Source organism: Bufo bufo, chromosome 3 (assembly GCF_905171765.1).
Source record: "Bufo bufo chromosome 3, aBufBuf1.1, whole genome shotgun sequence".
In the NCBI taxonomy this organism is placed as follows: domain Eukaryota; kingdom Metazoa; phylum Chordata; class Amphibia; order Anura; family Bufonidae; genus Bufo; species Bufo bufo.
This window is the reverse complement of record NC_053391.1, coordinates 575,177,589-575,190,597: the sequence shown is the minus strand read 5'-3', so window position 1 is coordinate 575,190,597 and position 13,009 is coordinate 575,177,589. Positions and strand designations below refer to the sequence as shown.

The following is a 13,009-nucleotide window of genomic DNA, read 5'->3' as shown; positions in this document are numbered from 1 at the left end:
GTTGCAGTTTTTGGTCCATTGGCGTGGTTATGGTCCAGAGGAGCGTTCCTGGGTTCCTTCCGCAGATGTCCATGCTCCTGCCTTACTCCGAGCCTTCCGCGCACGCTTCCCTCAGAAACCGTTTTGGGCTCCGCGGAGGAGGGGCCCTTGAGGGGGAGGTACTGTCATGGTCTTACCTGCTTGCTGCTCTCCTTCGTTTGACATGTGCTGGCGGCCATCTTGGTTTCTGGGTTTCTTGTAGCCTTCCACCCTGCGGCTCCTCCTTCCCCTGGGAGGAGCTGGATGCCTAGCTCATATATATAGGAGGTCTGTGGCTTCAGTTCCTTGCTTGGTCCTCTTGTGTTCACATGCTTCTAAGACTGCTGCTGCTTCTGGTTCCTGATCCTGGCTTCGTCTGACTACCCTGCTGGTTCCTGATCCTGGCTTCGTCTGACTACCCTGCTGGTTCCTGATCCTGGCTTCGTCTGACTACCCTGCTGGTTCCTGATCCTGGCTTCGTCTGACTACCCTTCTGGTTCCTGACCTCTGGCTTCGCAAAGACTCTGCTCGGTTTCACCATCCGTTTGGACTTTTGCTTTACAGCTTTATTTTCAATAAAGCCTTCTTATTTTCACTTATCTCTTGTTGTACGTCTGGTTCATGGTTCCGTGACACCAGGCCAGGGATGTGTGTCAAACCGGCTATTCCCAGAGCTGCTACGAGATTTCGCCCATTATCGCACACCATCAGGCCGGGCTTGAGGCTCACTGGCACCAACCACTCATCGGTTTGTTGTTCAAGGCCCGTCCACAGCTCCTGCACGGTGTTGGGTTTGTCCCCCAAACAGATAAGTTTTAAAACTGCCTGCTGTCGTTTACCCCTGGCTGTGCTGGAGTTGGTGGTGAACGTGTTACGCTGACCTGGAGATGCTTAGTGACCCAGGTGGTGGCGTTGCTGGCAGATCTTGTTTGCGGGGTGGCAGGTGCCACTGTCACTCCAGAGGTGGATGAAGAGGCTGAGACTGCAGCAGAAGAGGAAGCAGGAGGAGCCAGAGACCTTTCTTGGTTTTTGAGGTGTCTACTCCACTGCAGCTTGTGCTTTGCACTTAGATGCCTGGTCATGCAGGTTGTGCTCAGTTTGAGAACGTTTATGACTCGCTTCAGGCTCTGATTACACAGCGTGCAAACCACTCGTGTCTTGTCGTCAGCACATTGTCTGAAGAACTGCCACGCCAGGGAACTCCTTGGAGCTGGCTTTGGTGTGCTCGGTCCCTTGCTGCGTTGAGAAGTAGTAGGCATACTGTCTAGGGGACGGTCACTCCGCTTTTGCACCCTGCTACCTCTTCTGCTGTGTTGGTGGCTCTGTGCGACCACCGCCTCTTTCTCTGAATTACAGAGGTCACTCACATGACCTTGATTCCATGTGGGGTCGAGGACCTCATCGTCCTCCACCCAGTCTTCACCCCTGCCCTCCTTTTCGGTCTGCATACTTTCGAAAGCCACAGCAGTTGGCACCTGTGTTTCATCATCGTCCGAGACGTGCTGCGGTGGTCCTCCCATGTACTCATCTTGAAACATAAGTGGTTGGGCATCGGTGCACTCAATCTCTTCCACTTCTGGTGCAGGGCTATGTGAATGGCCCTGGGAAACCCTGCTAGCAGTCATCAAAAAGCAGAAGAGACTGCTGCATGACTTGGGGCTCAGACTGCTTGGCTGATTTGCAAGGGGGTGAGGTGAAAGACTGATGGACATCGGCTGCAGGTGCTAACTCTGATCTTTCAGCAGGAGACTGGGTGGGAGACAATGTGAAGGAACTGGAGGCACTGTCAGCCACCCAATCTACTATCGCCTGTACTTGTTCTGGCCTCACCATTCGTAGAGCCGCATTAGGCCCGACCAAATAACGCTGAAGATTCTGTCGCTTACTCGCACCTGAGGAAGGTGTTTCACTTGTGCATGTAGCTGGCACAGATCGACCACCTCTTCTCCCTTAAACAGGAGCTCCACCAGCAGCACCACGACCGGGGCGACGTCCCTTATTCAACGCTCTCCTCATTCTCTGCAAATTTAGGATCTTGCCCAAAATGTTTTTTTTTTTAATAACAGAAGATAACATCTAACGCGTGTATTTCACACTGACAGATGCAGCAAAGGCCGCAAATTTAGTATTTGGCCCAAAATGGGTGTTTTTTTTAAATAACAGCAGTATCTTACGTGTGTATTTCACGCTGACAGATGCAGTAATTGTGCACTGCACCCACAAAACACATTTGCTGTAGATCGCTGAGTAAAAAAAGCAGTTCTTGATAAGATTTCTCCCTGATCTCTCCCTCACAGCAGCTGCAGCCTCTCCCTACACTAATCCGAGCAGAGTGACGGGCGGCGCTACGTGACTCCAGCTTATAAAGAGGCTGGGTCAAATTCTGCACTGGCTAATCACATCCATGCCATAAGTACGCATGGCTGTGATGGCTTCTAAGGGCACAAGAGTAAAACGCTTGTTGATTGGCTGCTTTGCAGCCTTTTAAAAAGCTCCATTAAATTACCGAACTCAAACCCGAACTTTTACTGAAATGTTCGGGTTCGGGGTCCAAAAATCCTAAAGTTTGGTACGAACCCGAACGTTACAGTTCGTTTTCGCTCAACCGTACTGCTGTTATATTTTTCTTTGAAAAAAAAACACCCTTTTTGTGCTACATCGTACATTTGCGGCCTGTGCTGCATTTCTGACAGTCCAATACAACCGTTAAATACTGCTGTTATATTGTGGTTTGAAAAAAACACCCTTTTTGTGCTAGATTGTACATTTGCGGCCTGTGCTGCATTTCTGACAGTCCAATAAAACTGTTAAATACTGCTGTTACATTGTCGTTTGAAAAAAACTCACTTTTTGGCCATAAAGGACCTTTGCGACCTGCACTACAAGTCTGATAGTGAAATATAATCAGTGAATACAACTTAGACATTGTGGGTGAAAAAACAACTTTTTTTGGGCCATAAAGTACCTTTGCGGCCTGCGCTGCATATCTGACAGCCAGGCAAATAAATACAGTAAATCCATCTGTAGGATTGTGGGGTGACATTTCCATGGTTATCAGGCCAATCATTCACAAGTGGCTCGGAGGGTGGGTTCCTGCACCAACATAGGCCAGGTACACAATTTTTGTGTGACGTACACCTGCACCTGCATATGTGCCAAGGACAATAATATAGTTAATCCGTCTGTGAGTTTAGGGGTTGACATATTTGCATCGTTGGCTGTTTTATACCCCTGCTCTACATAGCAGACAGGGAAATAATTGAAAAACAATTGTGACATTACCCTTTTTTGGCTGTTTTATACTCCTGCCCCTCATAGCAGACAGGGAAATCATTTTCAAAAATTTGTCTGTTACATTGGTGGGTGACATTAACCCTTTTTTGGCTGTTTTATACCCCTGCTTTACATAGCAGACAGCAAAATAATTTTAACAAATTTGTCTGTTACATTGGTTGGTAACATTAACCCATTTTTGCCGTTTAAAAACCCCTGCTCTACATAGGTTACAGGGATTTAAATTTTTAAAATTCGTCTGTTCCATTGGTGGGTGACATTAACCCATTTTTGCTGTTGAAAAACCCCTGCTCTGCATAGGTGACAGGGACCGAAAATTCTGAAAATCGTCTGTTCCATTGGTGGGTGACATTAGCCCATTTTTGCCGTTTAAAAGCCCCTGCTCTGCATTGCTGACAGGGAACTAAATTTTGTAAAAACGTCTGTTACTTCGGTGGGTGACTACAAAAAATTAGCGTCAAATAAGTGCTCCAAAGTTCGGGTCCCTATTGACTTTAATGGGCTTCAGGGTCAAGTTCGGGTCCTGAACTCAATTTTTTTTGCAAAGTTCGGACAAACCCTAACATCCAGGTGTCCGCTCAACTCTACCTATGAGCAACTCAGCCCCATAGAAGTGAATGGGGCTGGACACGACACCAAGCACAGCTGCCATATAATGTGCATATAATGTGCCTGGTGAGCACGGAGAAGGCAGCGGCGCGCACAGGAGCACCAGTACCTTCTCAAACATTGGCGGGGGTCCCGGGTGTCGGACCCAGCACACCCTTGTTAAATGCAGATGTGAAGCATCTAGGGCAGGGGTGGCCAACCTTACATACACAAAGAGCCCAAAAAAAAAAACGTATGACTACCAGGAGCCACAAGCTATACATTTACACACAGTCACCGTATTTTTCGCCCTAGGTTTTAACAAAGAAAAATAAGATTAAAAAATATATTTTTCATCAGACCTCAGATCAGACTCCTAAATCAGATCCCTAATCCTCATCTGACCTACAATAAGATCCCCAAACCTCATCAGACTTCCAAATCAGACCCCCAAAATAAGACCCCCAATGCTTGGATCAGACAACACAAATCAGACTCCCAGTGTCAGACCCTCAGTGCTCAGATCCCCCCCCCTCCCATGCTCAAATCTCCCCCCTTCTCAGATCTGCCCCCCCCCCCATGCTCAGACCTGACCAACCCATGCTCAGATGTGCCCCCTATGCTCAAATATGAACCCTCATGCTCAGATCTACCCCCTCTTGCTCAGATCAGACCCCCATTGCTCAGATCTGGACCCCCATTGCTCAGATCAGACCCCCATTGCCCAGATCAGGACCCCCCCCCCCCCCCATGCTCAGATCAGACCCACATGCTCAGTTCTATAATTGTAAAAAATCTGTTCCCTCTCCTGATCAGGCACTGGGCTCCTGCTCGGGCACCTGCTACTCTGCAGGTCTGACACGCTGTCCACTGTGACCTGATGAGCACAACGTCAGGTCATAGTGCGTATCTCCACGTACTACGTTCTCGCACTGTGTGCATCAGAATGCAGTGGAGAGTGAGCTGGAGCTGCAAAGTAACAACAGTGCCCGATCAGGAAAAGAGATCTAGCATGGGGTGGAGAGTGAGTCGGCCTGACTGCTTCCTGGCTTCACAGCTAGAGCCTCACTTGAAGAAGCAAAGAGCCGCATGTGGCTCAAGAGCCACAGGTTGGCCACCCCTGATCTAGGGTATGTTCACATCTGCTTGGGAGGCTCAGTTTGGAGCTTCCATCATAAAGTTTGTGAAAAATAGCGGAGAGAAAAATGCATGCAGGATTTTTTTTCTCCGCTACAAAACATTCTCCCAAACGGAAGCCTAACACATCCCATTATAGTCAACGGGATCTGTGAGGCTCCGTCCCTGTCAGTTATGCGCCACATGCGTAACTTTTGTTCTTCTGCTCCTATAACAGAAATAAATAGCGCTGATGTGAAAGCGCCTTTATCATGTTAGTTATTCCTAACAGCAAAAGATGTGAAAATAAATCTTACAAAATAATGTTAAAATTGCTATATTTTTTTTTATCTTTCCCCCTAAAAATAAGTATTTTTTTATTTTAACCTCTTAAGGACACAGGGCGTACAGGTACGCCCTGATGTCCTGGTACTTAAGGACACAGGGCATACCTGTAGTCCTGTGTATCAGCAGGCACCGTAGGTCAATGCGCCGGGGGTCCTGTGACCCCCTCGTGTCGGCGATCGCAGCAAACCGCAGGTCAATTCAAACCTGCGGTTTGCTGCGTTTCCGGGTTATTCGCGTCTCTGGGGACCCGATAACCCGGAACAGGATGGTGATCGGTGGTGTGATAATACACCACCAATCACCATCCTTAGATCCTGAGAGGTGATGGTGACATCACCTCTCAGGATCGCTCTCATTGGTCGGCTGCAGGGGCGGGCATTTTAAATTGCATCTGCGTTTATCTCCTCCTCATTTTCAGTCCAGGAGCCGAGGAGAGAGGAGCGCTGCACGTTTCTCAAGCCAGCACCCCCATCTGTTGAGAGATCCAGAGCATCATCCAGCACCCCCATCTGTGCCCCAGCACCCCATCTGTGCCCCAGCACCACCCAGGTATTTAGGGAAAGGTTAGGTTAGGCAGGGATATTCAGGGAAAGTTAGGGGAAGGAAAAAAAAAAGTTTCTGATTGCATCACCCTAAATCGGGTGTCTGGGTTCCACAGCACAGCTGTGTGACCCTAGACCCCCCAGGGGTGCTGCAGCTTGCCCCCCCCCCCACCTTTTTGGGGGGCTCAAGCATTTTTTTTTTTTTGTGCGTACGCTGACTGTGGCCGGCACTCTTAGCATCCGGCCACTGTTAGCGCATCGCACACCCCACCGCTTTTTATTTTTTATTGTCGGTTAGGTTTAGGGTGAGTTCGCGAACACCCGTGCCCCCACACACACGCCAAATAAAGTTTTCCACGCACGAACACACACACTCCCCTATGGGCCGCTGGATGTTCTCGGCCGAGGAGGCATACGCCCGGCTTGCCTCCGAGTCAGAGAGCCGTAGTGAGGACGAGGATGACCCCACTTTCCTTTTGTCATCCGCGTCCTCCTCATCATCTAGCGATGATGATGAGCCCCCAAGGTGGCGGAGACGCCGCCAGGCAGAGCAAGAGGGCCGCAATGCTAGGGACCCTGTGGCCCACCCTAGTACGAGCAGCTCTGGGGCTCGTACCAGTTTTCCGGCCCACCAGTTAAGTCCATCGGAGCCCCCTGCCGGTGAACTTGTCTGGTGTACCCCAGAGCGCTTTGAGCCTGTGACTGCTGATTTTGAAGGCTAACCAGGAATCCAGATTTCCACAGTGGGCTTCACTAAATACGACTACTTTAGTCTTTTTTTCAGTGACCACTTTGTAAATCTAATGGTGGAGCAAACAAACCCGTACGCCCAACAGTTTGTTGCTCAACACCCGGGCTCCTTTTTGGCTAGGCCCGGTGGCTGGACTCCGGTCAGTGCAGCAGAGATGAGGACATTTTGGGGCCTCGTGCTGCACATGGGCCTAGTCAAGAAACCTAGTGTCAGGCATTACTGGAGTGGGGACGTCCTCTACCAGACCCCGCCTTACAGTACGGCCATAACACGTACCCGGTTTGAGGCCATCCGGAAATGCCTGCATTATGCAGATAATGCAGCATGTCCCCCCCCCCGAGGTGATCCTGCCTATGACCGCCTGTACAAAATCAGGCCGGTCATCAATCATTTTGAGGCCAAATTTGTACAGGCCTATGTACCTGGAAGGGAGGTCGCGGTTGATAAGTCTCTTATTGCTTTCAAGGGAACTCATTTTCCGCCAGTATGTTCCCTCAAAGCGGACGAGGTATGGCGTGAAGCTGTGCAAACCTTGTGAGAGTACCTCAGGGTACACTTACAAGTTTCGTGTGTACGAGGGGCGAGATTCCCGGATTCAACCCCCGAGAATGTCCCCCCACTCTGGGTGTTAGCGGGAAACTTGTGTGGGACCTTATGCACCCACTGCTAGATAAAGGTTACCACCTGTACGTGGATAACTTTTATGCTAGTATCCCCTTGTTCCAGTCCCTCGCCGCCAGATCCACGTCCGCTTGTGGGATCGTGCGGAAAAATCAACGCGGCCTCCCTGCCCACCCCCTCCAGGTACTTATCCCCAGGGGTGAGACCCGTGCCCTTACCAGTGGAAACCTGTTGCTGGTCAGATATAAGGACAAGAGGGATGTCCTAGTACTGTCCACAATTCACGGTAACGGCATCACCCCTGTCCCTGTGTGAGGTACCGCGGCAACGGTCCTCAAGCCCGATTGTATCGTCGACTACAATCGGAATTGCGAGGAGTTGATCTCTCTGATCAAGTCCTCAAGCCATATAATGCCATGCGCAAAACCTGGGCATGGTACAAAAAAGTTGCGGTCTACTTGGTACAGGTTGCCTTGTACAACTCTTTTGTGCGGTCCCAGAGCGCTGGCAACACAGGGAAATTCCTCCAGTTCTATGAGGCAGTCGTCAAGGCCCTGATCTTTTCTGAGCGGGAAAGAGCAGGCCGGAGTACCTCGGGAACTGGAGGCGCCCGGATCGTCCCTGGCCAACACATTCCAGGTGTGGTCCCCCATACTGGAAAGAAGGGATGGACCCAAAAAAGGTGCAGAGTGTGTCACAGGAGGGGGATACGGAAGGACACCCCTACTCAGTGTGACACGTGCCCCGATCATCCGGGCCTCTGCATTATTGGTTGCTTCAGGGAGTACCACACTTCTATGGAGTACTAAATTTATATCCCAATTTAGCCACTGACAATCGGATAAAAAAAAATGTTTCTCAGACTTGAGACACTAAAACTAAAAATATTTTTTTTCAAAAATATTATTTAGTAAAACTAAAATAAATAGACATATTAGGTATCGCCACGTCCATAAGAATCTGCTCTATAAAAATACCCCATGAAATAAAATAAAAACAGTGCAGAAAAAATTATTTTTTTGTCACCTTACATCACAAAAATTATAATAGCAAGCGATCAAAAATTCATATGCCCCCCAAAATAGTGCCAATAAAACTGCCCTCTCCTCCCACAAAAAATTAGCCCCTACCTAAGATAATCGTCTAAAAACTAAAAAAAAAAATGACTCAGACTATGGAGATACTAAAATTATTATTTTTTTGTTTATAAAAGGATAATATAGTGTAAAACATAAATAAATAAAATAAATCTAGACATGTTAAGTATTGCCGTGTCCATAAGAATCTGCTCTATAAAAATACTGTTGAGCCAACCCCTCAGATGAACACGGTCAAAAGATTTTTATAAAAATTTTCCATTTTAATACGTTTTTTTCCAGTAACAAAGCAAGGGTTAACAGCCAAACAAAACTTAATATTTATTACCCTGATTCTGCAGTTTACAGAAACACCACATATGTGGTCGTAAACTGCTGTATGACCAAACGGCAGGGCACAGAAGGAAAGGAACGCTGTATGGTTTCTGGAAGCCAGATTTTGATGGCCTTTTTTTTTTTTTGCCACCATGTCCCATTTGAAGACCCCCTGATACACCCCTAGAGTAGAAACTCCATAAAAGTGACCCCATCTAAGAAACTACACCCCTTAAGGTATTCAAAACTGATTTAAAAAACTTTATTAACCCTTTACGTGTTCCTCAACAGTTTATGGCAAATGGAGATGAAATTTCAGAATTTCCATTTCTGGTAACCTTGCCTCAGTAAAATAGAATATAGATAAACAAAAAATCATATGTACCCTAAAAATAGTCCCAACAAAACTGCCACCTTATCCTGTAGTTTCGAAAATGGGGTCACTTTTATGGAGTTTCTACTCTAGGGGTGCATCAGGGGGGCTTCAAATGGGACATGATGTAAATAAACCAGTCCAGCAAAATCTGCCTTCCAAAAACCACACGGCGCACCTTTCCCTCTAAGCCCTGCCGTGTTCCCGTACAGTAGTTTACGGCCACATATGGAGTGTTTCTGCAAACTACAGAATCAGGGCAATAAAGATAGCATTTTGTATGGCTGTTAACCCTTGCTTTGTTACTGGAAAAAATGGATTAAAATGGAAAATTTGCCAAAAAATTTAAATTCTCAAATTTCATCACCATTTGCCAATAACTCTTGTTCAACACCTAAAGGGTTAACGACTTTTGCAAAATCAGTTTAGAATACCTTGAGGGGTGTAGTTTCTAGAATGGGGTCATTTTTGGGTGGTTTATATTATGTAAGCCTCACAAAGTGACTTCAGACCTGAACTGGTCCCTAAAAATTGGGTTTTTGAAAATTTCTGAAAAATTTCAAGATTTGCTTCTAAACTTCTAAGCCTTGTAACATCCCCAAAAAATAAAATGTCATTCCCAAAATGATCCAAACATGAAGTAGACATATGGGGAATGTAAAGTCATCACTATTTTTGTAGGTATTACTATGTATAATAGAAGTAGAGAAATTGAAACTTGGACATTTGCTAATTTTTCAAAAATTTTGGTAAATTTTGTATTTTTTTTTTTATAAATAAAAATGAATTTTTTTTACTTGAATCACAGAATGGCCTGGATAAGTCAAAGTGTTTTAAAGTTATCACCACATAAAGTGACACTGGTCAGATTTGCAAAAAAATTGCCTGGTCCTTAAGGTGAAAATGAGCCCGGTCCCTAAGGGGTTAAAAAAACACAACTCGCCCCTCAAAATTCAAGATCTCGTACAGCTAAACTGAACAAAAAAGTGATGACACTTGAACAAAAAGGGGTAAAAAGGGCTAAAATGGGTTAAAACTGCACTTCAGTCACCTAAGCTGTGCGCCAACTAGATTTACTTCAGACACAAAGTCAAATCTACAATAATAAAGTGACGTGTTTGGGAGGGTTTTTCCAACTTTAATACGACATTTTTTCCGTGTCCGCTGTCCGTGTTTCCCGTCCGCAAAAAAAGTATTGCATGTCCTATTCTTGTCCGCAATAAATGTTTTGCGGACCCATTGAAGTCAATGGGTCCGCAAAAAAATGCGGATGACCAACGGAAGCCATCCGTATGTCACCCGCATCTGTTTTTTTTTGGCGGATGGTTGCTGGGAAACCTGTATATCCTGGGTGGGGATATTAAAATTTCAAGAATTACAGCCTTCAGGTTTTTATTTTGCGGACCACAAAAAAAAAAAAACTGTAGGCACACGGAAACACAACCTACAAATTTTGTGGACAAACGGATCCGCTATATGTGTACCGCAAAAAAATAACTGTGGTGTGCATGTAGCCTTAAGGGGATAACCAGTGGTCACTGTCCTGCCGGTGTTCTATCAAAAAACCCTACCCCGGGCCGCACAAGCTTCCTGTAGAACTGACGGACACAGGCAGCGCATGCGCGCACTAGCGCGCCCCGCGCCGCCTCACACGCGTAATCACGTGGTACAAGTAACCCAAAGTCACATGGTGATGACGTCAAAGCTGAGTCCTCTCGCCGGATGGAACTAGCGACTCCTAGGGAATTATGGGGACGGTGACGTCTGTCGCAGAACGTGACGTCAGCACGCTGGGAACGTAGCGCGTAGCTTGCCAGGAGGAGGAGGAGGGGTCTCGACATTTTTTTTCCTTCCTTCATTTCCTTTTTTTTCCTTTTCTTTTCTTTCTCTTTATTTCTCCTTTTCTCCATTCGTTCATCTTTTCTCTCCGCCCATCCCCCGTTTTCTCCGCTCCTATTCTTTGTGATGCCCCCCCAGCCTCCCGCGTGTGTCTCCGGCAGGCTCCCCTCCTCCTCTCTCGTATAGCCGGGGCTGACCGGGCTGGAGGGAGGGCAGAGGCATCCATGTCATTCTCCCACAGCTTCCCATCACACGGCTTTCTTCATCACGTTTAGTTCACACATTGCCCTCTCCGGAGCTCTGCGCAGCCCGAGGAGGCAGGAAGCAACAGGTAGGTGACAGGTGACAAGTGCCCATGTGCCAGCCTGCCATTAGACTGGCACAGGGATGTTGTACATGTACGGCTCTGGAGTAGTCCCAGGCAGCTGCCAATCAGGTTGCTTTTTTCATTCCCCTCTAGGGCCCTCTGAGAAATGAGAGCTGGAATCGGATTGGTCGCTGTTGGTGACTACTACACATTTCCCTTCCACTGTTTTTTTTTTTTAAGGCTTTTCCATTGTATTCTGCAAAATCATAGAGGGAATCCTAAAACTGCTTATGTTACAGTGTGTGAAGTACTGCAAAAACTGCACCCACTGATCTGAGCTGTGCCAGCGCCGTCATGCCAACTTCTATGCCAAGGTTTGTTTGCATGACTGCAGCAGCGGCAGTGCCTGTATACCGCACATGACTGCTACAGCCAATCACTGGCCTTGTTGGTCATGTGCCCTATACGACTGAGGCCAGTGATTGGTGGGGGTCCGACACAGTCAGCGGTTTGAGAAGGCCGCATAGAAGTGAATGGGGCTGAGAAGGCCGCAGCACTCGCAGGAGCACCGGTGCACCGCTGGTCGACGGGTTTCCCGTGTGTCAGACACCCACCAATCAGGTACTGATGACCTATCCATATTAAAGTCTTGGAAAACCCTTTTAAGCAATCCAAGGCCAGCAGCACCGGTACGATTCATGTAGTTCTGCATTTAATGGGGATTTCGGGACCAGACAGATTGCCTTTTAAGGTGGTTGTTCAGCCCCATTTTTTTTTTTTTTTTTTTTTTATAATAAAATGCTATAAAATAATGAAAGAGAGACATAACTTGCCAGTCTTCTGCCGCTCCCATATCTCCTGCCAACCTGTTCACACGGCTCCAGGGATGATGTTTCCACCTGTGATCAGCCATTCAGTAGCTGCAACAGTAAGGCCTATTGCACAAGACCGTATGGCTTTTTCTGTTTTTTGCGGTCCGCAAAAAACGGAATGCAAACAGATAGAACATGGAACATCTGGCCCCTGATAGAACATGTCCTATTATTGTCTGCATAACGGACAAGGATAGTACTGTTCTGTTTTTGAATGAAAATACGGAAACGGAATGCATACGGAGTACATTCCGTTTTTTTTTTTTTTTGGCGGACCCATTGAAATAACTGGTTCCGTATACGGAACGTAAACAGAAGAAAAAAACGTTTGTGTGCATGAGGACTGACTGAGGTCTCCACTGCCACCAGTGATTGACTGCAGCAGTCACCTGTCATGACAAGGTATGGCTGGAGCTGGGGATCAGGGATTCGGCGGAATGGGAGCACCAAGAGATTGGTAAGGTGGATATTACTTCTTTTGTTATTGTAGCAGAGTCTGTGGTTTGTAAAAGATATCCTGGGACTGGACGACCCCTTTAATTTCTGATTTGTTTGAACCCTTTCACTGCCAAGAACTTATATGGCTTCCTTTTAAATGCTTGCCACACTAGAATATAAGAGACTGAGCTTTTCTCATAAAGAAGGGCATTGTTAGCCGCCGGGTAAGGCTAGGGCTACACTGCGACTGATTGGTTTTAACTATTGAACTACCGCTCAGTCCAAGTTAATGTATTCAGTTGTAAGCAATCTTGTGGACTGCAGCTGTCCTTCAATAGTTAAAATCCAAAAGTCGCAGTGTAGCCCAGGCCTTAGGCCCCTTTCACACGGGCGAGTATTCCGTGCGGATGCGATGCGTAAGGTGAACGCATTGCACCCGCACTGAATACCGACCCATTCATTTCTATGGGGCTGTTCAGATGAGCGGTGA

General features: G+C 47.1%; 1 protein-coding gene across 2 annotated transcripts in view; it reads left to right on the top strand.

Moving 5' to 3' along the window:
• Window positions 1–10,847: 10,847 nt before the first annotated feature.
• R3HDM2 (R3H domain containing 2) overlaps window positions 10,848–13,009 on the top strand; it is a 174,825-nt gene continuing 172,663 nt past the window's right edge. Inside the window, exon 1 of one of the 2 annotated variants that reach the window (XM_040425722.1) lies at window positions 10,848–11,233. The gene's annotated coding sequence lies outside the window, so the exon portion shown is untranslated. The remainder of the gene's footprint in view (window positions 11,234–13,009) is intronic. The other variant, XM_040425724.1, reaches the window with a different exon arrangement.